The following is a 27296-nucleotide window of genomic DNA, read 5'->3' as shown; positions in this document are numbered from 1 at the left end:
GTCAAGAAAAAAAACAAACAACCAACGCAAAATCCCAAACAGTAAATCTAGGCTAGTTCCCCAACCCTCCTCATGCCTAAGAATCCCAGTCACCCAGCACTTATACCAGACTCTCCTCCCCACCACTCCCTCTTGCATCAGAGGCTGGGAGCCTTGGCAGCATCCCAGAACACGGGCACCCAGGGACACAATGTCCCCAGGCCCGCCAAAAGTCCACCGGCCCTCTGGGTGTCTCTTGCCTTACCTGCCACATGCCCTTTCTGCAACCTTTGGGGTCCCTGGTAGTAAGACCAGTATTTTGTTTGTTTATTCTGTTTTTTGTTACTCTATACACACTCACACCTTTGGGGATGCCAGGAGCTAAACCTGAGAACCACCCTACACGATTTTTGAGCATCGTCTGACTACAAAGTTGCCCTCATTCCAAAATCCCAACTTTATACACAAACCCCACGTAAGTTTTGTGCTTTTGAAGTAACCAGCCTGCACTTCACCTGTGTGTTAGTCTGCTCAGCTGCCATGATACAATACCACGGACTACAGGGCTTAAACAGAGATTTATTCTCTCACAGTTCTGGAGGCTGTGAAGTCCAAGATCAAGGTTCTGGCTGACTTTATATCTGGTGAGGGCTCTCTTCCTGGCCTGCAGATGGCTGCCTAATCCCCTATGCCCTCAAATGGTGGGGACCAGAATGGAGGAGGGGAGAGGAGGGAGGGCAGAGAGGGGAGCGCACAGGAGGAGGGAACAGGGAGAGAGAGCGCTGTCTCCACCAATCCTGCTGGAGGAGGGTCCCACCTTATGACCCCATTTAATCTTCATCACCTCCTAAAGGCCCTTCTCCAAATATAGTCACAGGGGTTAGGGCTTCAACATGTGAATTTGGGGAGGACACACTCAACCCTTGGCTGGGCCTTCCTTCAAGCATAAGCCCACACCAGCCTTGGAGGGCTTCTCACACAGAACTCTAGCATCGAGAGAGGAAGCCACACCAGTAAAGCAGACAGCTGGGTGTGAGTGTGGGCCCCAGAGAAGGCACTGGAAGGACTCGGAGAGGCTCCCCCCAGGCGGAGCAGAGGCGGCTCTGGGAAGAGGGGAATGGGGTCTCCCACCCATCCACTCGCAGAGCAAAGCCTGGTGCACAGACTTCTAGACAAAGTGCCAGAACAGATGTGCACGGCAATTGGACTGAAAGTGGATTCAAGACGAGTCTCATGGGCTCATTCCATTTGGGATCTGGGTGGGCGGGAGGGCGTTAGCTTGGAGCATTTTTAGACCCCCGCCTTCAGCAGAAGGAGGAAGACGCGGTCAGTGGCTGACTCTGCCTGGTCTCGTGCCTAAGTGCTGAAATTCCACTGTCTGGCACCTCCCCAAGCAGCACCCTGCGCCAGGCACCCAGCCCCGGTCCATGTGGGGTGAGGCATTCCCCAGAAGCTTCCCCGGCGCCCTCAGGAAGGGCTGGGGAGGCAAAGCAACTGAGGTCGCAGAAACTGGAGCCGGCAGCTTCTCCCTCAGTGCTGCAAGGCAGGAGATTTGAAAATCCTCATCATCTAAACCTAGAGCCCACGTGCACTTTGTTCTAAACCCCAAGAGGCAGCCTCGAGTGTGAGAGCCGGACAGAGGTGCCAATATTCACCTGGCTTCCCAAAGATGACCCTCCAGTCTAGGTAAAGTCCAGGTGGCCTGGGGCCAGTGTATTATTATTATTATTATTATTATTACCAGTGTATTATCTATTACAGTACCGAGCACCCAACAATCAACACAGATCAGAAACGGGGCGCCCGGGAGGCTCAGTCAGTTAAGCATCTGACTCTTGATCTCAGCTCAGGTCATGATCTCAGGGTCATGAGTTCAAGCCCCATGTTGGGCTCCACACACAGAGCCTCCTTTAAACAAAACAAAACAAAACAGACCAGAAACACAAGCACCCAACAATCAAAGCAGACCAGAAACATGTGCAGCCATGCACTGGCTTCTCAGTGAGTCAGTAGGATTTTCTCCATGAACACCAGGGCGCAACTGAAGCACAACAAATGGTTGCTTCCAACAAGAAAACCACTGGGAACACTTATTTCTGGCCAATACAAAAGAAGATTTAACAAACCCGTCCAATAATCCAGCCTATCTTAATTGTCATGATACGCAGTGGCTGGGAGGAAAAGCACCTCGGGCTCAAAGAAGGTTTCTTAGCAAGAAACCTCACCATACAGAAAAGGAAAATCACTCAGGAAATCAGAACCAGAACCTCTGGAGGTTCTTCTGGAGTGACCAACAGTCCAGACAATACCACAAGAACAGCAATGGTGATCTCAGTCCAGAAGGAAATGTTCTGATTACACGCATGGCAAAAATAAACAAATTAAAAAAAAAAAAAAAGCTAAGAGGAAGTCTTTAAAGCCCATACTTTTTGTAGGAAAAACAAAAGCAACATAAAGTACTGGTCATAGCTCAAGCCCCACGTGGATTCAACCTATTTGGAAAGCGACAGCCAGGATGTCACCAAGGACCCCGGCATGAGTCGCCGACACCCCCCCCCCCCGCCCCCAGCTCACCCAGGACCTCCAGGTTTAGCACTGAAAGCGTGTGTCCCAGGAAGCTGCTGGTCAGCCACGACAGACAGGACACAGAGCCCGCCCTGCTGGTGGGCAGAAGAAGACCTTTCCAGTGGTTGATTGTAGCCAAAAGGGTGAATCATGCTGAATCTTAAGAACATTTACTCCATTTTAGAACCTGTGGATTCGTTCTGACAGTTCTTGGAACAAATTTCAAGAGCAGCATCAGAGATGCAACCCCCCGCAAGCTCCCTGCTGACACGGTGGGGACTGCCCCCTGCCAGCGCCAGAGACGGTGGGCTGGGGTAGGTGCGGAAGGCGCTAATCAGCAGACACGCGGCGGAACGCACCGCATCCATCTGACTCGACAGCTTAATCTGATGATAACACAATGGTGACAGAAACAAATTTTTCTGCACAATAAAGAATAGCACACATGGGCTTTTCTTGGGATAGCTAGCTAAATTCAGTAACTTTTGGAAATACATCATTTCTTTTCTTTGCCCATTATTCTAGGAACTTGCACTGAGTGTGAAAAGCCTTGCTAACAAGAGCCTCTGCAAACACAGAACACAGTTCTGATCAGGCGCTGGGCTCAGGGCACCTGGTTCCCGGCTCCCCCCAAGCCCCCGAAGGAGCACGGCCCACCACTGACGTCACTACGTAACCATGACAAGTTCGGGACACACAGACTTCAAGGCCCCATTTCTAGGACCTCGGCCACGTTGTGGCTGTCACCAGTGTGGAGTACACAGGCCGGCCCAGCCAGGCAGCCTCGACACACCTCATCCTTGACTCCATGCAAGTCACTGGCGCCCTTCCGTCTGTCCTTCCAGGACGCCAGCCGGTGGCCATCCAGGACCCTCCAGGACACACTGCCCAGGCCTCCCTTTGCAAAGCCGCCCACCTCTTATGGCTCACGTCCCCCCTCACAAGTCACTCTCACTGGGGGCCTCCTCCAACCACCTTCAACCACTGACACCCCCCCAACCAGGGCCACCCTCACCCGAGTGTGCCTCCAGAAGCACCGAGAACCTAAATCGCAGACACGTGTTGGACAGGCTGGCTCCCTGCCAGAAGCCCCAGCAGGTGACCCCCACGGGGGCTCAGACAGGAGCACATCTGAGGACACCGGCAGGCAGAAGGCCATGGAGTCTTTACGGAAGGAGACCAGGCACACACTTTCCTTTCAATCTGCATTCTGGAGTGACTGTCCACCCGAACTTGACAGTTTTGTTTCAAGCTTCCACCAGCACTTGCGGGAACATACAGGTCCCCCCACGGGGAACAGGCTGGGCCGGGTGTGCCGCGAATGAGGCCCCCTCCTCCCTGCTGACATTTCTGCCCAAGGGAGGTTACAGAAAGGCAGCCCCCCACTCCAGAACCCAAATGCCAGCAAGACACAAAGGGTTTATTTACCCTTCCAAAGCCAGATCGCTTTCTCTGATGTCCCGGAAGATTGCTTCTCTGTGAATTAAAAGCATATACACCACATGTTTTTTCCTTTCTCATTAAAAAAAACTCATTCTAAACACAGTCATCTTCCACGACCCTCCTCCCTCACCGCAGGGCACTCCATCAGAAAGCCCTACAGGACCCCTGGGCTTCGCACAAACTGTCCTTACACGACCCCTGACACAACACCCATGACTGCACTTTGCCACCTCCCACCCCGCCCTTCCCTCCTTCCTCCCTGTCATCCCTGCCTCCCCAGCAGATGACTCAGTGCCCCTCCCCCAAAGGTTCCAAGGCCAAGGCTCAGAGAAAACGGTTCCCTTCCTGGCGGGCCTTGTGCTAACTTTGGGTCTCCTTTCTAGCCCCGACTCCCACCCCTACTCCAGCCGAGCTGCTCACAGATCCATCTGCATCCTGGAGTCCATGCCCCACCGCTCAGCCCACAAAGTCCCACCCATGGGTCACTGGGACAAACCTTACAAGTCTCTGTGCAAATGCCTCATCCCTCTTACAGATGGAATCAGGAGCACGTCCGTGACCTGTCGGGACTGGAGGATGAGTACGGCTGAAGTCCGGGAACACAGCCTGGCCCCAGGGTGCTCTCCTCCTTTCTCCGTGCTCCCACTCTCACACAGCGTATGGGGTGTACAGAGCGCCTTCGATTCGGTCTCGCCACGTGCCGTGCTCAGCCCTGTACTAGTGGTCTGTGTACTGGAGGTTCAGAACATGTAAGTACATACATACAGGCGTGTATTGATTTATGCCACATCTGGCCCCCAGAAGGACTTGTGCCTGTTCCTTCACTTCACCCCCGCAAAGGCAGCATGGCACGGCACAGGGGCGACCGAGAGCTCCGCTCCTGTCCTGCGTGCCCTCCACAGGCCACTCAGCCTCTCCCAGGGCCAGTCTCCTCGTGCACAAAACAAAGAAACTGCTGGTGTCTCCGTCATCCGGGGAGGCTGACGATGCGAGAAGTCGATCTATGTCAAGCAACCTTTACAGTAAGCCTTCAGTAAGTGCTGCTATCAGCAACAGCATTCTTGTGCTGGCCAGAATCTTCTGGAACTTGACCACCTAACTCTAACAGGCTGAACCGTGATAGGAGGGTAAAGAGACACCCACACAAATTACTGTGGATTTTCCATTTTTGACAGAGCTGACCTCACGGATTGCCTCACCCCCCACTCCGGCGGTCGGAGCAGACACACACGGGAAAATGCTGTCATGTGCTGGTGTCACTGCTGGATCCTGACCCCTGCCCGCGTCAGACTCTGTGTCTCGTCCTTCAGAAGTTCTTGCAATCTGACAGATGATTACTGTCCAGCCTCCAGGGCTGCCAGAGACTGGCATGCCCCCCGGGAACACACCTGCTAAGCCCACGGGCCTGCTCCCGGCCCACGCAACACAAGCCTGCCGTCAGCGCGGCTCACCGGAACCCTCACAGCGCTGCCGCCTGAGTGGGAAACACCTCGGGGCCCGCCACCCCCGCAGCCCAACAGTGTCCACGGTGAGAAAACAGAAACTGGCAGCGGAGGAAACCACCTCCTAGAGACAAAAAGAATTGTAGAAACCTTGCTGATTAGCACTGGGCCACATCATTCTCCGACCAAACAGAAGGCCATGACCACCTGGAATCACAGACACATGGCAGGTGGAACCCTGCAGCCAAGACTCCATCACTAGTCCTGCCTCCTCCGAAAAGCAGCTGGTGGCTCTGAGCTAACAGATGTCAACTGTCACTGTCATTTGGGGCTCACCAGGGCCTGGTGTGGTCTACAAACATGACTCCCTCCCAATTGCCAACAACAGCCCTATGAACGGTAGTGTCATTTTCCCTATTTGGGGGGAAACCAAGGATCAGAAAAATTAAGTAAGTTTACACAAGGTCATATAAGCAGTAGAGCCAGGTCCAAACAAGCAGTCTTGTTACCAGAGGCTGCATGCTTAGCCCTGTGCGTGCTGCCCCAAAGGGAAGCTTGGGTTATGTGGAAGTCTGTAAAACAAGGATGCTGGTTGGGCTTGAGGGAAACCAGCATTTCTGTTGGTTCCTCCCTCCCCCTTTTCCAGGTACAATCTCATCCTCATATGGGACTGTAGTTCCAGATTAAGATTTCTATCCAGGCAGTGCTTCATGCTTTATTATTTCATATGCTTATACTCATCCAGATAGACAGAATAAGCGTGATCATTGCCATCAGACAGATGAGGAGGCAGCTTGAGGTTTCACCTTTACTTAAAGTCACCCAACTAGTTGAGGCACCAGGGTGGCTCAGTCAGTTAAGCATCTGACTCTTGGTTTTGGTTCAGGTTATGAGTTCAGGGTGATGAGATCGAGCCCCGCTTTGGGCTCCACACTGGGCATGGAGCCTGCTTGAGATTCTCTCTCTCCTTCTCCCCCCTGCACTCTCTCTCTTGCTCTAAAAACAACCCAAAACAAACAAAAAAATAAAGTCACCCAACTAGTAAATGGCACCACCAAAATCCCTCCCATTGTTCTCCCCGACACCACTCTGGCACTTCCTAAATAAAAACTCAACTCAGTTCCACAAAAATGCACTCAGCTGTGTATTTGAAAATTAACCCTCCCCTGAAACCATGAAAATGCTTCCAGCCACAGGGGAGAAAAGCAATACCAGCCAGTCAGAAGGAGAGAGGAGTGAAATATATGTTGGCTGTCCATGCTTAACATTTGTTTGTAAAACTAATGTCAAAGTTTTGGTAACATCTGCATCTTTTGTCATAACCACAAGACCGAAAACTGTAACGCTATGATATCATGTTGGGTTTGCAATTTGAAGAGATTCACATGTCTCTAAGGAGTTACAAAACCATACACAGATCCGTGAGCACAGGCAACTGAGAACAATGTTGGCTGCGAATGGATCCTTCTGGAAGGGGAGCTCCAGAGCTTGTCTGGGCTGGAGAGCATAACTTCTCAGCCATCCTAAAGATTTCTCAAGAGATGCTCAAACATTAGGGTCCCTAGAATGCTCTGGGAAGCTTGCAAAGACACAGGTCCCCAGGTTCTGATCCTATAGGTCTGACAAGGAGCCCTATAACCTGCCTTTTTTAACCAGCACCCTCGGTAAACCTGATACCAGCAAGGCTCAGACCACTGTCTGAGAACACTGATCTGCTATTGCTCATGGATATCCCACTCCGAGGAGAGCAACAGATCCCACATTCCAGTGGTGGCTCTTACTAATGACCCCAAACAAGCGGGTCAAAATCTGAAGGTAACACCTTTGGTCCCAACCTTTAGCCCTTTGACTGGGGACTAAACGTAGTAGCTAACAATTTACAAACAAATGAGAAATAACTACCAGTTGCTTATTAAATTTCAACACTTAAATGTCCCATCCCATATTTTTCCCCATGATTCAATTCCCTCTCTTCACCCATCCAGACACCTCTCAACACCCAGTGCTGGAATTGCCCGATCTGTCAATAAGGTAAGAGTTTTCTAAACTACTATCCATATGACTCAATTTGTCTGTAAAAACTGCCACCAGCGCTGTGCTTGCAGAAAAATGTCCATAAATGCATTATTGCGACTGGCAGATCGATGTCTATAATAAAAACAAATAGATTTAACAAGCGCCTGCTTTTACGAGTGGTACCTTTGGCGGGCTGCGCGTTCAGTTTCACCCCCAGACTTCTGGGAACGGGCAGCAGCGCTCGGGCTGGATACTCTGCTGACTTCACAACTGCCACCGGTAGGAAATTATTCTAACAAGACAATTTTCGAAATAGTCGAGTGAACACACGAGGCATTTATAACTCACACTCCCTTTCACGGTTACACAGCTACACGACGACACCAAATCAGCAGTGAATGTTGGAAGGAAATGTTTCTGCAGAACTTTTAACTGGTTTTACCACCGCTGCATCACAAGCCAGAAGTCTACTCCAGGTCGGGGGGGGGGACGGGGACAGGAGGCCTGCCTCCCTGGAGAATCCCCCACTCCTCAAAGCCCCCAATCTAATCGAAAACTACTTGTCGTATCAAAAACAAGTTTCAGCATTTAACACGTAGCTAACGGTGTCACTGCTGTGTCCGTGGCCCCCGCGGCTGCCTATTTAGTGATTGCGCTAAAGCAGACGTCAGGACCGAGCGGCTCCACGCCGGCTTCGCTGCCTGGGATTCTGAGCACTCTGGCTAGACACTGTGACCCACTTACATGTAGGCCCCATCTGCCAAAACCACTCAGATTCCTTCAAAGGTTACAAAAGGTCACAAAATGATTTATTCCTCTTCTTGGACAATTCATTTTAATAGCTATACAGGCATAAGTCATTCACTATATTCCATATATTCACTATATGGTTTCCCCAAAACCTTGTACCCCGCCCCCGTCTAACCTCTTTTTTGATTTTTTTTTTTTTTTACATCAAAAGAAAACGACTCTTGCCACTGACCAGCAAATATGAACTAATTACCCAAATGCCACAGGAACACACATCTGGCAGTATTTTGTCTCCAGTGCTGGGTCTCAAACTTTCATCTACCTTTGCCCAAGACGGGCCTCCAGAGCTAACAGAAGGGGAAAATGCATCCTGGGAACCAAGGGAAAACTGGCCCTCCCGCACAGCTCAATCCCCACTCCCACACAGATAACCACACGTACTCTCACTTTAAACCAAGAATGGGGTGCTGTTGGGTTTGTTCGCTCATCCGCATATATGAGAAGGAGGACACAGAATCCACTCTCACCCAATGGTAATGTTATTGTTGACATGTTCCCGATTTTTACAGTTTCAGGTTTTGTGTAAGTAACATTCTGAGATAAGACCCAAGCTCTTTCAGAAAGCTCCTGCATCAGAAGCTACCCATCCCAGGAAACAGGAAACCCATCAGGGAGGACTAGGACAGTAGCCAAAAGAGCTCAGGGCCTTTCAGAGACTGGGACCACAACCTACACGTCTGCAGTGACCAGAGAGACACGATAGGAAGTCAAAACCCTCAGGGAAAGTTGATCTACAAGAGGAATTTTATAGTTAAGTAGTTAGGTAAGGTCAGAGTGAAGTATAAAAACAAACCTGACTATAAGGTTAACAGATGACCACAGGAAAAGAGAATTCAGAAAATACTGTTTTGCTTCCATGTTTTTTCTATTAAGGAGACTATACTATAAACTGAAAAGAGCCTTGAGGGGAGTTGGAATAGAACAGCATTGGTGGTTTGAATTCCTGGCTTCTAAATGTCCTCTGCAAAATAAGAAAAATGAAGACAATTGAGGTAAGTACCTAATTGAACAGCACCGAGAAGCACATTGTTGGTTCCTGAGACAGGAAGAGCAGAGGAGCAGAGAAAGCTCTTCAGGAATGCCAGGGAGGCCCCCTTCTCCCTAGGGCCCCACTGTCCTCCTTCCCCGCACGGATAGACCAGGCCCGCACCCATACCCCGGCAAAGGAAACCGTGGGCACAGAAGGCCCAGGTGGAGGCCCAGGTGAGACTCCACTGATGTCCAAGCAAGACCAAACCAGAGAGGAAAAGAAGGATCTGAGAATCTCTGCTGAACAACAGTGAGATGTTTCCAACATGTCCACGCCGAGCACATTCTTTCTTTAAACTTCCCTCTCCAACAGTGAAGTTTTTAAAAGCAGGGTCTAGTCATTCTAAAATCTAACTCTTACAATACAGATTTGTTTTGTTTTGTTTTTTTTTAAAGATTTAATTTATTTATTTGACCATACAGATTTGTTTTAATGAAAAGAATATTCACGTAGAAAAGGTGCCTTACTATTATATAGCTCTGTACTTGAGGCCTGGTTCATCCTGCCCCCGTAACTGTACCAGACTCTACCATTCAAATTCTAACTCAAGACAAGAAGCCAGGAGGAAATGGGACACTTGCCAGAGCAAGGCCAACTCCCCTTTGCCACCCGCAGACTCTGGACCTTCGCAAGTGTGGACTCAGTGTGTCTCAGAGTTGACACAATCTGAACTCCCTGCTGGCGTTGGGGGGGGCGGCCAGGGGTGGGGAGGGGAGCTCTGACATTGCTTCCTTAAAGCTGTGCTACCCCCAGCATGCTTTCATTTTTGTCCTTTGCACCTCTGTGTTGTATCCATTGAGGGACTGGAAAACAACAAAGTCATTTTCCGAGATGGACAGGAGGGCCTGCCTTGGACACTCTCCAGGTGCCTATTTAAATAGCCAGTCTAATTCTTGGCTCCTTACGTGCAACAGCTTCATGTTCTGCCACAAACAGCCGAGGAGACCCCTGTGTGGACAAAGCAGCCTCCCTCCGCCTGACGACTGTCCACACAATCAAGCCAACCCTGTGCTCGCATCTACAAAATGTGCCTCCAGGACAGAAAGCCAAGCTCTGAGCAGGGGCCTTGACAAGCCAAGCCCATTCGGAGACCTCAGGAAGTGGCGAGGCCGGGCGGGGCTGAGGGATGCACGGTCTTGAACGCTGCCCCCCTGTATCATCACCGACTTGGGGATCATGGCGCCCAGTGTGAACGGCTCTCAAACCCCACTTGTTTACTCTAAGTGTTTACAGAGGCAACTAGGGCGGAACGAATACAAACGCCATGATAATGAGGACCCCAGAACGCGGTCCTCCTCTGGCGCTCTTCAACACGGGAGAGAAGGTGTGGGATTCTGTACAAGTAGTACGCTAAAGGCTCGCTGCAGCAGCACCGGGGTAGGGCCTCCGGGAGCTTCCTGGGAACAGAAGGCGGAGGCAGACCGCGCCCTGGTCAGCGGTGCAGGGCAGGAGCTTGCGCAGGGAGAGCGTCCGAAGTGTTGGCCAACTAGACGTGCGGAGGGGCGGACAGCAGGCCACAGCGGGCCGGGGTACCGCAGCGCAACTTGGTCCAGGAGCCCCAGATCTGGGGTAGGCGGGGCGCACCTGGGCATACCTGGGCACACCTGGGTGCACCTGGGCGCAGGTGGGGCCTGGGCCAAGTGGGTGGGATGAGGGCAGGCCCCACACCTAGGCGAGGGGAAGGTGCCCATAGAACCACAAGCTCCAGACGACTGCTCATCCTAGGAAAGGCCCCGACTCTGGCGGGAGGGCAGCAACCCAGACACTCACCGCGTTGCCCGGGCCGCCGACCACGAGGAGCTGAGAGCGCAGGGATGCCAAGTGCTACAGGAGCGCGCGCGCCGCCCAAAAACGTCCGGGGCGCGGGGGCGGGGCCGGGACGGCCGGGGGCGGGGCCGGGACGCTCGGGGGCGGGGCCACAGTGGGGCGGGGCCTGGACGTGACGGAAGCGCGACCTGGACGCGGGATCCGAAGCGCGCGGAGGCGGGGCCCAGAGGGGGCGGGGCCAGGAAGTGCGGGAAGCAGGGCCGAGGTGCGGGGGCGGGGCCTAAAGAGAAGGGATGGGGCTGGACCCGCGAGTGCTCGCCCGGTTCGGAGCATGCCCAGTGCGGCGGCGCCCGGGCTGACCCCGCTCCGCGCAGTCTCGCTGGTCGCCCGGCGCCTCCCAGCCGCGGTCTTCCGGCCCGCAGGAGGGTCTCTCCTGCCTGGCTGCCTGGGCCCCGCGCTTCTTCCTCCACCTCTCGCACTCTGTGCCTCAGTTTAGCAAATGTCAGCCCCGTGCCCCTTGGTGCGCTCGGTACGCCGCTTGCAGGGAGCATTGGGGAGATGCAGCGCCAGGTGCTCCCACTAATCGTGTTGCTGATTCTGCCTAGCGGGGAGGTGCCTGTAGCGCGGGCTGCCTGCCTGGGTCTCCAAGAGGGCAGGGACCGACAGGACTCCGGGCACCATCCGGGTCGATGCGTGAGCAGAGGGGCCTGGGGTCCGTCTCCAGTGCCTGTGGTCGGAAGTGGCCGGAGGTGGCCTTGCAGGGCTCTTCAGGTCCTGCAGGTCACCAGGACCTAGACACACCCAGACTCCTGGGTCCTGGCAGCCAGGCCAGTGTCAGATGCTATTCAGTGAGCACACGGGTGCCAGGCATTGCTTGGTGCTGTGTGGACATTATTATGGTTGAATTGTGCTCCCCCAGAAAGATGTGTTAGAGTCCCAACCCCCAGTACTCAGCAAGTGACCTTATTTGGAGGCAGGATCTTTACAGAGGTAACAAGTTACAGTGAATCAATAGGGTGGGCCCCTAATCCCAGTATGACTGGTGTCCTTGTAAGCAGAAGGCCAGGTGAAGACACAGACTCGGGGAGAATTCTGTGTGAAGATGGGGGGTGCAGAGTGATGCATCCTAGCCAAGGAACACCTGGGACAAGAGAGGCATGGGCAGCACCCATCCCTAGAACCTTCAGTGGGAGCACGGCCCTTTCCACACCTTGATTCAGACTCCTGGGCTCCAGAGCTGTGAGACAATATGTGTGTGTTCTTTCTGGACACCCATTTTGTGGTACCTTTTATGGCAGCCCTAGGAAACACTATAGACACATTGTATCCAGCTTGGTGGGCATAAGGACCTCTGGGAGTATCGCCCAAAGCTTAAGGGACGTCACACACCCATTGGTCCCATCTCAGGACTACATGTTCTAAACCATCTATGGGGCTCCTAGGTTCTCTTTTCTTAATGGGAAAGAAATCTTCACACACACCCCTCCCCCCGCTGTGTACAACTCCTCTATTGGGATATTTGTGACTTGCATGGCTCAACATATTAACATTGTTAATAAAAATTTGTTCAAAGAACCAAAACAAGGTTGCTTTGTGGAAGGTAGGCCCTGGGTACACACTGGTAATCAAATCAAGGTACTTTTTCTCCAGTGAGACTGGACACAGCCTCAGAATCCTTCTCATTGTTGCTCCAGGCAGCCATAAGCACTTAAGCTAAGAAGGCAAGAGAAATAAAACATCTTTGCCACTTGTTCTGGTCTTTTCTATTGGCTCCCTGTGAAACTTCAGGAAACTTATTCAAATTCTCTAATCCTCAATGTTCTCATCTGTAAAGGATTTTTATAATGATCTACTCTGTGTAGGGCATGCGGGTAGGAGTAAGAAACATCAATGACAATAAGCCTGTCTTCTTATACTCTATTATAGTCTATATACTCAGAACTGGGATCCCAACAGAACTGAAAAGGGAAAATAACACCAAAATTGAATCAGGATGACTTCTGGTATCTTAGCAAGCATGGTGTGATGTTAATTTTATAAAAATAAATAAATCCTACTTTGCTTTTTATCTGAATAACAGTTTAATATGATGCCCTAAGTTATTAGTAAAAAGAGTCTAGGTGGTGTTAGTGTCTCTGATTTCCATCCCAGGAAAGAAAGTTCATCATGGTGATCCTACGGCCCTTTAGGGAGATTGTGTGGCCTTGGGGAGAGGTAGACAGAGACAGAGGAGAGTACAGCATCCAGGGGAGATGCAAGCCCCTGGGTCTGCTGGCAGGACTCAGTTGCCCTTGCTGGCGAGGTTGGGGGTTGCTGCAACAGCCTTCACAAGGGGATTCAAGGTCAAGAGCCAAATAGAGGTCTTAGAGCCAATGGGGACTGGGAGAAGGCCACCACACTGCCAAGGACTGGCCCTGCCAAAGACTAAGATTCTAGAATGTGACATCTCAGACTCTCCAGTGAACAGAACTAAAATCCACACTCCCTGCACTTGCTGGTAAATTCTTCTCCTCCTGATGATAACTTTCAAAAACTCAAAGCATTTTCTCAAAAGCTCCCCCATGCCTCATTCCTTTGTCCCATTATACCAGCATCCTCACCTATGAGCACTTTCTATGGTTAAAGCAACACAAGGATAGCCCCAAATCTGGGAGATGACTTGGCATGAGGAACGCAAGGTCAGGCGATTCGGGATGTGGTCCTGTCAGCTTCTCATGGCATAATCCACCTGACTAATCCACTTGTAGGATGACAGCCCTGGACGAGGTGGACAAGGCTCCTTTGGGGTTTCCCCATCTGCAGATTCATAAATCATATCCCCTTCTTCTGCAGATTCCCATGAATGACTTTTTTTGCAAAAGAGGTGGAAAAACACAGGAATGTATGCTCAATGTCAGTCTGACTTCTTCAAGGGGCCTCCCTGAATGTCCTTTAAGACCAGCCAGCTTTCTTGTGGGCACTGGGAACAATGTTAATTTGCATCATTTCTTTAAACATCCAAATGGATACCTTTCAGGTTAAACAAATGAACATGACATGCGATTGCTTCCAATGATTTGCAACCCAAGAAATTTGTTTAATAAGCCTTTCTTTCCAAGCTACTTTTGTGACATTAGAGACCATTTACAACAAAGCTGTCTTCAGTAGTCAAACTTAATCCTTACTACCCTGCCTTTGGGAAAAGAAGGGGTTTTTTAATGATCACATTAAACCTTGCGTGGTTTGAAAGCCCCAAACTCCGGACAAACGTGCGAGGGTCGTATAACAAAAGAACCATATTACAGAGCTCCCCTCTTTAAGTGTTTTACATGTGGTTTTCTTTTAGGATAGCATCTCCAGTGGAGAGTTTTGCCGATTAACACAATTGATTTTCCCAGCCCTAGTATTCCTGTAAGGGTTGGAGCCAAGAGCTGTCACCTAGGATCTGGGTAGTACAGCCAACTAATGATTGATGTTTTGGGGGGGGCATTCTGGAGGAAAGGAGGAGGGAGGCAGGGGTCATGAGGGCCAAAGGCACCCACAGTTGGGTGGTATAGAGAGATTCAGAAATGCGGTGTGCAATCGGGAGCGGTGAGCATCTGCCTGGAAGATGTGCTAGGGGTCGTGAGGGTGCAAAGCCGGGACCCTTTCAACAAGCCCTTGTTGAGAGCCCCTGTGAGCCTAGCTTTGTGCTGTGGATGTCCCCACTTTGAGCAGTCAGGAGATCTGCTGGTGTTGAAGGGGTGATGTAAGGAAAGTCCTGAAAGAGAAAATGAATGGCACCTTCTTTCTTTTAGGGGAAACACACATGCAGGTAAAGGACCACTGGTATTTGTGGCATTTGGGTCCATTATCCAGCAATTGTTGGACAAAGATGATCCCAAATCTTATACAACTCTTCCTTCCGAAATGTGGTGACCAGGTAAACTGAATATCTGGGGAATGTGTATAATACATGAAAACCAGTGAATCAAAGGCAACTCTTCTGATGTGTATGTGTGTGGATAGATTGGTGTAGAGAGCTACTTCTTCAAATGTAGAAGCTTTGGGATAGGTTTTCCCAAACTATGTTGGGTTATTTGAGTGTTGATCACTCAGGACTGGGGATTTTGTCAGACGTTGGCCCTTTTGAAAGCGGCTCCTACACTTATTACAAAGTGTTTTTGATCCATTTTCGGGCAGGGTTTTGTTTGTAACACATTGTTGGCAGTTTGGGCAGAATCTTTTAAGTGGTGTGAAGTGCTGGGGAGTGTGCACCTGGGCCACCAGGAGGAAGGGGGTCTCCCCCCCTCCTCTGTCCTTCTGGGATGAGCCAGAAGTGCCTGCATTTTTTGTGACTTGGAAATTAAAGCAAGAGACGTGGGGATTTGGATGCTGAGATTGTGATTTGTCCTCGTTTGCCTCTACCTGGGAAACTACAAATGAAAATCAAGTCAGGAAAACCAGCCACACCAGACGTTCTGTCTCAGCCTCCAAAAATATTAATTTGAAAAAGAAAAAGTGGCTGGATTCCCCCCTGAGGGGCACTTCTTCGCTCCAGCCCTGGGTGCACTGAGCCATTGATTTAAAATAGGATGAGGTAAAGTGGGAAAAAAGGTCACCACGTGAGCAGCAAAACTGGTGGTAAGGATGGTGCGGTGGCTGTCTGTCTGATTGTTCAGTCGTCTGAATTTCTGTTAGCAGAGATAATCCACTTCCATCTGGAGAGTCAGGAATGACAGGGTGAGGTCCGTGGAGTGGCCCTCCATCTGTCACATTAGCAGCCTCCTTGGTCCATGAAGCCTCTGGACAGGAACATAATAGAGCTGTCATTCCTGGTGGGGAGGGAGAAGAGTCCTGGGCACCTGGATGTGGCCACTCCCCAGGGAGGGGCCCTGCGGGGTGGGCTCTTCCTGATGCACATGAAGGAAGCCAGCCCAAAGCCAGGACTTTGTTAGGAAGTGGGCTGCGTAACTTGAGAAGGTCACACAGCAATGAGAGTTAGAATATTTCCCTGGGGTTTACTGTGTCTCTGACTCGTAGAAGGAGTTGGAAAGTGAGAACTGCCCTTACTGAGACTCGTGGAGGACATCCATGACTCTTGCCCTCAAGCCCTACTGTATCCTTCCTGTATGGCCAATCTTCCCGAGGGCACTGTGCTGGACCAGTCAGGCTCTTGTCTACACACATGTTCAGTTCCTTCCTGCTGGGTCACCCGGCGGAGACTCGGCGGCTCTGCGTCATCGCCATCTTGGCAGGGAGGGAATCCCATAGAGTAAAGCGAACCGGCCCAGACTCCACTGTTGAGCCCCTGGATCCAGCCAGATCTGAGGGTAGCCACCTCTGCACTTTTTATATCTGTGTGACAATGAAATCTTTTGTTTGAATAAACAAGTTTGAGTGGGGCTCCTGTCATTTGCTACCAAGAATCTTGAGCACTCTAAGTACCCTCTGTACTTGTTTTTATATGTGTTATCCTTTTAAAAACTCACAAGTGTGTGAGGTGAGGGTCAGTACACCCATTTAATAGGGAAGAGAAGTGAGGTTTAAATGGTCAAGTTACTTGTCCAAAGCGACTCAGCTGTGAAATGGCAGAACAGAACTTACCTGCATGGACTTACTGATCCCCAAGGGCCGATATTCCTGAGAATATTCCCACTTCCTCAGCATATAGGATTGAGGTGGGCACGGGGGAGAAGGAAAGAGAAGAGAGAGAGGAGAGAGGGAAGGTGGGAGTGAGAGAGAGAAAGAGAGAGAAACAGAGAAAAGATTGCGTGTTAGCATTTTTGAATTGAGGAATTTAAAATCTTTTGGTGGCAAGTTATGATGGTGTATTTCTAGGGCTTAGGAATTTTATCCTGCTATTTGTTCTTCAAATAAAAGAATGAGAGTTGCTGACTTAGTTTAAACCAACTCCGAAGACTGTAGAGTTGACTGCTGATTAAAAACTTGTCTTTCTTGGTCTGAGGAGGGAACAGGGGAGATGCCTGGCCCACACGCATCTCCCCCTTGCAAATCTGATTTTCATTTGCAACACTTGAGAATGCTGATGACTGGGAAACTATAACTCGGTTATTAACAAGTTAGAAATTGTAACCAAGCATTTGCCTTGGCATCTACCCCTGCTTGTGTGATAAGAATAAATGGGAAGAAATCTAAATATGAAATTAAAGGTGATGGTGGAATCATTTGTTTTGCAGGTTTTCTGGTCACCCCCTGCTAGGGCATTGGTAGGCTAATTCTAGAGTATGACAGGCGCTTAGATTAATAGAATCTCCAGACGCTCGTGATGGGAAAGCCCACTTTTGATTCAATGTGCTTTGGTGTTTGTGACCTGAACTTGAATCTTATTAGAAGTGCACAAATGGGGGCACCTGGGTGGCTCAGTCGGTTAAGCATCTGCCTTCAGTTTAGGTCATGATCCCAGGGTCCTGGGATCGAGCCCCGCATCATACACTCTGCTCAGCAGGGTGTCTGCTTCTGCCTCTCCCTCTGCTCCTCCCCCCTTGCTCGTGCTTGCTTGCTCTTTCTCAAATAAATAATAAAATCTTAAAAAAAAAAAAACAACACAAGCGCACAAATGACAGCCATTTGATTGCCGTTTTCCATCCGCTCCGAGCGACCATGTGTATGGTCATACCTGTCTCCCGTCACGGTCCTATCCCACTGTCTCCTTTCCTTACAGTTCTGCCACCAAAACTTTTTTCCAACTCATCGTTCCTGAATGTTCATTGCTTCCCACATATTCTACAGCCAATGCCCTATGCTTGCTGAGCCCCAGGAGGTGGTTGATGACAGGGACGAGGCTGATGGCAGGAAGGAGACAGCCTCTCCTAATTTTCTTACCCACAGCAAGATTTTCAGATTCCCATCGACTGAGAAATGAAGCTGTTGGAATTGGGTTGGAGCCTGCATCTTGCATCAGTGGAGATGGGGATTGTGATTGCTCTGTTGAAATGTGTGCTCAGATGCGTTGGGAGTTTTATAATATTTTTCAAACTTCCAAATAGATAATGTCAGAACATTTCTGAAATGGGATACTAACATCAAGATATACTGCGCCAATCAGCGAGCGTCAGGCCAAGCGGAGCGCAGGAGGAGGGCCTAGCGTGCTACTAGCGAATTTCCATCCTCGCTGTCTGTGTCAACAGCTTGGCAACTTACCTTCTAGACTGCTTGATGGCTTCGGGAGACATTTTCAGTCAGCTCCCTGTTCTGTACTCAGCTCGGTGTTCAAAAGCCAAGGAATTAGATATGTTGTCATTTATGAAACTGTTTATGAAAGTATCTTTTTTGAATTGTTCAAAAATCCAAAAGGAGCCAAACTTTGACAGTTTAAGAGAACGGCAAGAGGGCCCTGGCGATCTCCGGAGCGCAGCCTCGGCCGGGGAGGCTCTCTTGTTGAAAATGCAATTTCTTTTCCAAGAATTTCTTCCAGCCTGTGATGCTTCGTTGGAAACTTTGCCTTCTTGAAAGGATTTCTTCAGTGTGAAGCAGCTGACAAAGGTCATATTACAAACATGTTTCTGGGGTGATAACATTTTGATTAGAGATGCAAGAATCCTCTCCCTTCCCTGGGATGTCATATACTAACGTTTTCCATTATTTTAAGAAAATCATGTAAGTTGAGACTATTCCACAATAAGAACTTGAATTTTGTGGCTTATTTTCTTTGCTGTAATGTGCCAGCACCGTGGGCCTCGTTGTAGGGAATAAATGACTCTTTTCCAATAAACCAAATGCCTGAAGAAGCCCCTGGAGGAGGCAGGGATGTCCATAAAAGTTGAAATGGATTTCATAATATGGTATTCAATTTAGTATAATAAGTAGAATTCAAAAATAATCCAATTCTCCAAACGAAAATACCTCTGCTACTAACCAAGGGACGTTGACTTTATCCCAGAACCAAGCAGACATGGTTTCAGATGTGCCAAAATACGTTCGTGAAATTATCTGTTTTCCTCCGTTAAGTCATGAGGTACCTGAAAAATTAGAAACCTCTCTCTCTTCCTGTCTCTTTTTCTCTCCCTCTCGGCTTGAAAAATTAGCTCCTTAAAGACAACTACCAGAAAGCATTTATCAAAAGGCCCGTTCTGGTTCTGCGGCTTATCGAGAAAAGGTCCGCATGTGCGTTTTCCTAGCCCTTCCTCAAAAATTCTCAGCAAGAGAAAATATTTCAGAACCGATCCCAGGAAGCTAGCATCCTTAATTGTTCTCTGGAACTGGTGTTGCTGTGAAGAACAATGCACCGGGGCTCAGCACTCGAAGACAAAGCGAGAAGCCGGTTAGAATTTTGACAGATGACATCACGGCGCCCAGAGGAGAGAGCGGGGCCCTCCGAGGGGCGCGGAAACGCCCTGAGAACCACAGAAATGGGCTCTGAGCTCCTGTCCCACTGGGTCTGATGAAAACTCCGTGCACAGACAAGAAAGCAGAGAAAATGAAGAAGGATGAGAGGCCCCTCAATCCACAAAGCTGTTAAAACTCGTAGTTTCGACAAATGCGATGCTTCTAAGTGATGTCCTCGGAAATCAAGATGATCTAATAAACACTGCAAAGTACACATTTACCAACATCAGACTTATAAATCTCATTTTGGAAACTGAAGGGTTGGGAGTTTATTTTAAATTCTCTCTTTTTTAATTTCATCCCTAAACTTCTAATAACCTAGAAATGAAAATAATTGGCACATAATCTGATGCTATGTAATGATTATGCTTTCATAAAATGTTCATGCATCCACATTTTATTTTGTTCTTAAGCAAAATGATCCTTAAGCAGAAAGTAAAATTATTTGAATGTCTAATTCAAAAGATACTCGGTACTAAGATTATTATTTTTTTTAAATAGGAACCAAATGCCACATTTTCTAGGTGTGTTCCCTCCTCCTCCCCACCAAGGGTCAATGGCTACACCTAGTGTTTTCAGGGTGTCCCTGAATTCTTTGTCCAGCGGTTGGAACTGATGAATTTTAGCTCCCTGTGAGCCCAACTCTGCCAACAGAGACTTCCACCTTGTGTTTGTTACGGAGCCAAAAATAACCTTTAAATAATTAAATGCCTTAGTTTGTTTTGGTGGCACAAGGAGACAAAAGCAGTAGCGTCATAACCGGGTGGGAAGCTGGAGACATGGCCGTTCATCCCAGGTACAGTGTTTCCTGGCTCTTTTGCCTCCTGTTCATTTTTCAGCCTCACAAAACCTCAGTCTTACTGCCTGCAAAATGGAGATAATCATACCTGACTCACTGAAGGTTTGCAAGCGCGTGGGATCGAGTGAGCGGAAATGCCTGTAACAGTCACCCCTAACCACGCCAGGGGCTGGAATCAGGAAGGATCACACGGAGACGCTTGTAGAATCTTGTGACACGTACAACGTGTGGTGCTTTATCAGCGTTCAGATGCCTTCACATCCGTCATCGATTCTTCTTATAGAAACTTCAAGAGCCAGTTGTCTCCTCTCTCCTGACTCCAAGCCTGGCCCCCAGTGGCCTTTTCTGCATCTCACTGAGACTAGCCTGCCTCCAGGCGCCGGGTCTTTGTGGAAAACCCCCAGCAGCCGCGCCGCTCCACACGGTTCCGACCTTGGCCGACCCTGCAGTGTTTCCTCTACGACTGGACTGTAAGCTCATTGACGGCAGTACTGGTCCTGTTGCTATGTGGATCTCTAGCCCAGGCATATACTTGGTGGATCTAAATGGTCAGAATTAATTGATTACATAAAAGAACAATAGACAAAATTGAAAACACAAACTCTGGTGCAAATCCACTTTCTTGCTGTTCTGATGCCACTGGTGGTTTCATCCTAAATAAACACACTAAGAAGGAGGACTCGGTCTGTGCTTTGCTCCTGTCCTTCCACCAGGGCTTCCATCTAAGTCTACACCATCTCAAAGCTGGATAATTTCAAGAGGCTGTAACCCGTCTCTGTTACACGGATCAGGCTGCACATGCCCAAGGTCAAGCAGATGAGAGCTCAGTACAGACAGGGAGCTCAGGGCTCCAGCCAAACCCCGAAGCAAGGGGACCCAGGGCCAGGCTAGTTTGTGTCCCTCCCGTGTCTCCTCGGCACCCAACACAGTGTCTGATGCATGAGGGGCTTAATAAACAATTGATGAACAAACGAACACAGAAATGAACAAATGACCCATGAGACAATTAAGAGCTAATGCTATAGGCTAAACTCCATGGGTTGAGAAGCCAGGAAGGCCTCTGTACAGAGTCGGGACCCCAAAGAGCAGACAGGGAAATTAGGCTGGGACTCAGGGAAGAGTGGGGAGGGGAAAATTGGTCTAGGATGAAAGTGGGGTTGCTAGGGTGTCTGTGGGGATCCGGAAGTCGAGGGAATGTTGGACTGGATGCAGTAGCCAGAGGGAGCCCGCATAGGTTCTTGAGCCAGAGAAGGATGTGGACAGTAAGTCTAGGGTTTCTGGCTGTGAGCACTGGTCACCCATGTATCCCACCTGGGACAGGACTGGCTCTCTCCAAAGCACAGGGGACAAGGATAGTGGCCAACTCATGCCAACGAGCAAGGGAAACCTCCCGGAGAAAGGCCTCAAATCATGACAAGGGTTTTAAAGTCTTTTTTTTTTTCCTTATCAAATCTATGGGGAAGATACATATGCAAAAGCTATAATAATACAGTAATTATTGGCTCCTTCTAATTTATTTTTCTATTTAAGTGTGTGTGTGTGTGTGTGCATGTGCACACGCGTACACGGGTGTGAGATCAGGACTCCCTATGAAAATGGCATCTGCACCATGCCATGGGGGGATTTTCACTGGGACCGGTCTCTGCTATCACTCCACTGCCTGGAAACCCAATGCCGATTACAAGCTGCCATTTACAGAAGAGAATTCCTTGGGAAGACCTCCCTAAGCTGCCGACAATGTCACAGAAACAGGCTTTCCACCTCTGGGCCCAATGTTTTGACTTCATCTAATTCTTCTTAAACTGGGCAAGCTCATTAATATGAAGACTGTGGCTCTTTCTTTCTTTTTTTTTTTTTTTTAAAGATTTTATTTATTTATTTGAGAGAGAGAGAATGAGAGAGAACACATGAGAGGGGGGAGGGTCAGAGGGAGAAGCAGACTCCCTGCCGAGCAGGGAGCCCGATGTGGGACTCGATCCAGGGACTCCAGGATCATGACCTGAGCCGAAGGCAGTCGCTTAACCAACTGAGCCACCCAGGCGCCCCGACTGTGGCTCTTTCTGAATGCACAATTATAAACCCCTGCTTTAAAAAAAAAATCTGTGTACAATCATTTCCAACCATAAAATCATTTCCATTCTCTGCCCATCATGTTTTCAAATGGATTTTGTAGATGTGCAAAAACTCAAAGCAAATCTATTAAGAAAAAAAAAAAAAGGATGTCAGGCTGAAAATAAGGAAAATCAGAACAGGAGAAGAGAACACAATCTGTCAATGCCCCTTGGCCTTCACAGCAGCCCCGTTCTTATGATTAACCTCCACTACTCCCCATAAACTCTAAATCATTCTCACCTTCCCGGGAGTTTGTAAGCCAGACAATTGTTAAGGGGAGCAACTCATAATATTACTGCAAAATTTCACAGTTGAAAGTCAAATAGCAATGATTTTGCTCTGGTAGCCTGACACCACATTGACCACATGGATAAAATCCCTGGGCAGTGAACATGGGAAGCAATGTTGGTGCAAGCAACTCTTCAGTTTAAAACATGTCACAATGTGGTCATGAGAGCATCCATGCACTTTTTCTCAATCCAAGTCTAACACTATAATAACTGGAAAAGTAATGTCAACAGTAACACAAAACTCCCACAAATTATGCTGTGTATGATCTATATATACACCGTATGTCTACATATCACGCATATCTACACATACAGCTGGCTCATGAGATTACGGAGGCTGAGGAGTCCCAAGATCTGCAGTTGGCAAGCTGGAAACCCGGGAGAAGAGCCAATGGTTACTCCTAGCCTGAGTCTGAGTCCAAAGGCAGGAGGAGACAATTGTCTCAGCTCCAAGACAGTCAGGCTGAGTTAATTTTCCCTTACTCTGCCTTTTTGTTCTATTCAGGTCTTCAGCGGGTTGGATGAATCCTACCCACAATGAGGAAGGCAATTTGTGTTACTCAGTCTACTGATTCAAATGCTTATCTCATCCAGAAACATCCTCATAAATACCCAGAAAAATATTTAACTCAGTATCTGGGCACCTGTGGCAGAGTCAAGGTGACATATAACATTAACTGGTATTTAAAGGCATTCAGGATCGTTTAACACATGGGCTGGCTATTTTAACTCACTTCTGCACCATCCGTAACTCAGACCATACAATCTGAGGTCCTGTGTTGAAACTGAGTTCTTGGACTATTTCTCTCTCTCTCTTTTTAAAAAGATTGATTTATTTGAGAGAGAGAATGCACGTGAGTGGAAGAGAGGCAAAGGGAGAGGGAGAGAGAGAATCCTCAAGCAGACTCCCTGCTGAGCACGGAACCCAATGCAGGACTTGATCCCAGGGCCCTGAGATCATGACCTTAGCTGAAATCAGGAGTCTGATGCTCAACGGACTGAGCCACCCAGGCACCACTTCTTGGGCTATATCTTAAAGAGGTCCCCATGGGTATATGGTTATAGGTGCTGGAGGTATATTCATCGACACTGCCTAAAGACAACTAAGGAAGACATTTATTTTCCTTGCATCTACGTCGTCTCCAAATAAGAGCTACTGTTCGGATATTGAAATGGGTGGGGTATTAACCACTTAAATACTTGCTGAGCTTCTTACTATTTCTAGTGAGAAGCCCATATCTACTGACCAGCACTCTTATTCTCTTCTTCCTGGTCCTTCCGTTCTTCCTTCCTCTTTATCATCCACAGGTCGTGCACCCACTGTGGGCACAGTGAGAAGGAAGCAGACTCAAGATGAGTAAGAAAGAAGAAGATACTCCCTTTTCTATCATCTGGATCTTTGACTCATTCATTCATCATTCATCTTGAAAAAAATCATTTGTCATTTGGCTGGCAAGGACGAAGCGCCCCATCTGAAACAATGATATTAGTGGCACAAGAGAATGAGGTTTAGAATCATTTAGGCACAAGTGTTGAAATAGCAGGTGAGTGGGGTAGAGAGGAGAGATGGGCCAGGTGTGTGTCCATGGACTGAGGAAGAAGTCGTGTGGGCAACAGACTGTGACGTGGGAGCCAAAATGGGAGAGCAACCTCAGGAAAGACAGCGACCGGCAGCAGATGCGACAAGCGTAGAACCACAGGGAGGAAACATCATTACATCCGTAGAATCACGCCTCCCAATGAGAGTGTCACTCTGGGCTGCATAGATGCTGGCCCAGCCTCAGGGAGCCAGAGCCCCGTGGGAAGTAGCCTGGCCTGAGCCAAAGGGAGGCCGTGGCTCCCTCCTTCCCTGTCCCTGGAAATGGTCCTCATCTTGTCCCCAACTCTTCTTTTTTTTTTTTAAAGATTTTATTTATTTATTTATTTATTTATTTATTTATTTATTTATTTATTTATCAGAGAGAGAGAGAGAGAGCACAAGCAGGGGGAGCGGCAGGCAGAGGGAGAGGGAGAAACAGGCTCCCGCAGAGCAGGGAACCCGATGCGGAACTTGATCCCAGGACCTTGGGATCATGACCTGAGCCGAAGGCAGATGCTTAACCCACTGAGCCACCCAGGCATCCCCCAACTCTTCTTTTTAAAAAATATTTCTCTCTCTTTTTTTTAGTTCTTAAAATTTTAGTAAACTATACATAACATAAAATTTTGACCATTTTTCAGTGTATAGTTCAGTGGTATTAAATATGTTCACATTGTTATGCAACCATCACCACCATCCATCTCCAGAACTCTTCATCTTGCAAAACTGAAACTTTGTTCCCACTAAACAAAAACTCCTCATTCCCCCTCTTTCTGCCCCTGAAAACCACCATGCTACTTCCGGTCTCTGTGAATTTGACTATTTTAGGTATCTCATATAAGTGAAATCATACAATATTTGTCCTTTTGTGACTGACTCATTTCACTGAGCATATGTCCTCAAGGTTCATCTATGTCATGGCAGGTGTCAGGATTTCCTTCCTGTTTAAGGCTGAATAATATTCCATTGTATGGATATCCTATATTTTGTTTATTCATTCATCTGGTGATTGACACTTGTGTTGTTTCCACCTTTTTGGCTATTGTGAGTAATGCTGCTATGGAATGAATTGTAAATATCTCTGTGAGACCCTGCTTTTGGTTTGGGGTACAAACCCAGAAGTGGGATTGCTGGATCATATAATAACTCTATTTTACATTTTTTTAGCAACTGCCATATTGTTTTCCATAGAGGCTACACCATTTTGCATTCTCACCAACATTGCACAAGGGTTCCAATTTCTCTACATCCTCACCAGCACTTGTTACTTCTGTTTTGTGTTTGTTTGTTTTACTGATAACCATTCTAACGTGCTTGTCCTCAACTCTAGATATTAGGTGCCCCAGGACTCAGTCCTTGGCCTCTCTTCTATATGAGTTCCTTGGCAGTCCCTTGCAGTCCAGGGCACTACAGAACATCCGTGTGCTGATGGCTTGCCGATGGATGCATGTCTCCAGCCCAGCTCCCTCCACTTTTCTCTCTTACAAAACCCAGACCCATTCATGCTGCTGCCAACCAACTTTCCTCTGGATAACCAAAAGACATTTCAAACTCAACATTTGCAAACCCAAATTCCTGATCTTTACACCCTCCCACCCCCACCTGAAAGTACTTCACCCACAGTTTCCCCATCTCAGATGATGGCAAGTCCTGCCATCCGGGTGGTACTGCCCATGGACTTGGGCCAAAGGGACACTTCAGCAGGCTCTTTACTTAGAGTGCTCCTCATACTGAACAAGACTGTATGTGAGTGAACACACACACCTATACACCGCTTTCTCAAGAGCATCTGTGATTCGAGGCTTGGCAATGATCTCTCAAGCCTGACACCATTCCGGGCTCAGGCCCCCCATATGTCTGTCCTAGTCATCCTCTGAGAGCCATGGAGGTTTGTGCAGCTGGGGTTGGAGACACACATTGTTCTGAGTGGAGGGAGGGTTTGAGCAGCAAGGAGCTTTGGTAAGACCAAATACAATGTATTAACTTGTTAAATCCTTCTTTTAAGCAGGAATCAAGAGCTTCTTGCATAATGAAGTATCATTCCCCAGTAGTGGTCGGTGTCGATTTTCTTGCTTGTCTTCCTATCCTGATTTGTAATTCCAAAGGTACTCACACATGAGCATGGCACTCATCACAGTGACACCTGGTTGCTAAGGAGCAAAGGTTTGCAACATTAGACAATTCATAGTGTCAAAATTGTGTACATGTAAGTCTAGATATAACCTATGGCCCGAGATACTGTTTATTTACATTGGCAACTGGGTGAACAATGCCCAGAGTCATGATAGTTTCATTGTATCAAAATATTTCATAATTTTAATTAATCACTCAAAAAATTAAATAAAAATTTCAGCTTTAATTAAATTTAATCCAATAATTAAAATATCTGGCTTTTTAATTTTAATAGCTAATTTTGAGTTTTAGAAGCAAAGTCATCTTTGAAATCATGAAAAATAACTATTTTTTACATTTGATTTACATTTTTGACAAAAATATATTCGAATTTCGTACACTTGACTGCAATTTAGTTTTTGGTTCTAGAAGACAAATTATGTGAAAATCTTGATCATACATAATTAAGGATTATATTGAAATGGAGCATGAAATGTAAATCGATGGAAAAAGCATATATTAATTCGTAAGCTATAGATGTCTTTTTTCCCCTTTTTCAAGCATTGTTGACTGACGAATAGAACCCTCAGACTAGTGCAGTAGCATTAAATTCAACCATTGACACTTTGCCAACTTTCCACCTTACAAAAACCATGGCTTTCCCCTTGTTTTTCTATGTCATCATCACGAAAGCAAGGGGACAGCGAACATGTAACAGTTTGCTGGCTCGATTCAGGCTCGTAGTCTGGGGCCCACGGATCACATATGTTTCTTTTTTTTTTATGTTTTTTGCCCTGCGCTTGCTGTGGCGACTACACCTGCTGGCCCACGTTGCCCGTCATCTCCGCCATCATCTGTCACCTGGTGGCTCGGCATGGGCTTCATGGCCTCTACTCCTTTCTGCAGACTTTTCCCAGCATAGCAGCCAGAACAGACCTCAATCCAGCCAGCACACGGGGCTCCTGTGCGCAGAACCCGCTGTGTCCCCCGTTGGCTCCACTCCTCTCCTTTCCCTTCCAGGCTCTGCCTCTACCCTCCTACCCCC

At 48.3% G+C, this 27296-nt stretch overlaps 1 protein-coding gene across 2 annotated transcripts in view; it reads right to left on the bottom strand.

Annotated features, from left to right (window-relative positions):
- MGMT (O-6-methylguanine-DNA methyltransferase) overlaps positions 1 to 11146 on the bottom strand; it is a 308040-nt gene extending 296894 nt beyond the window's left edge. For both annotated transcript variants that reach the window (XM_032423118.1, XM_032423117.1), the window contains exon 1: positions 11056 to 11146. The gene's annotated coding sequence lies outside the window, so the exon portion shown is untranslated. The remainder of the gene's footprint in view (positions 1 to 11055) is intronic.
- Positions 11147 to 27296: the final 16150 nt, after the last annotated feature.

The sequence above is a fragment of the Phoca vitulina genome, unplaced genomic scaffold, assembly GCF_004348235.1.
Source record: "Phoca vitulina isolate PV1807 unplaced genomic scaffold, GSC_HSeal_1.0 scaffold28, whole genome shotgun sequence".
NCBI lineage: Eukaryota > Metazoa > Chordata > Mammalia > Carnivora > Phocidae > Phoca > Phoca vitulina.
Note: the sequence above shows the minus strand (reverse complement) of the source record. Positions and strands in the feature narration are given on the sequence as shown.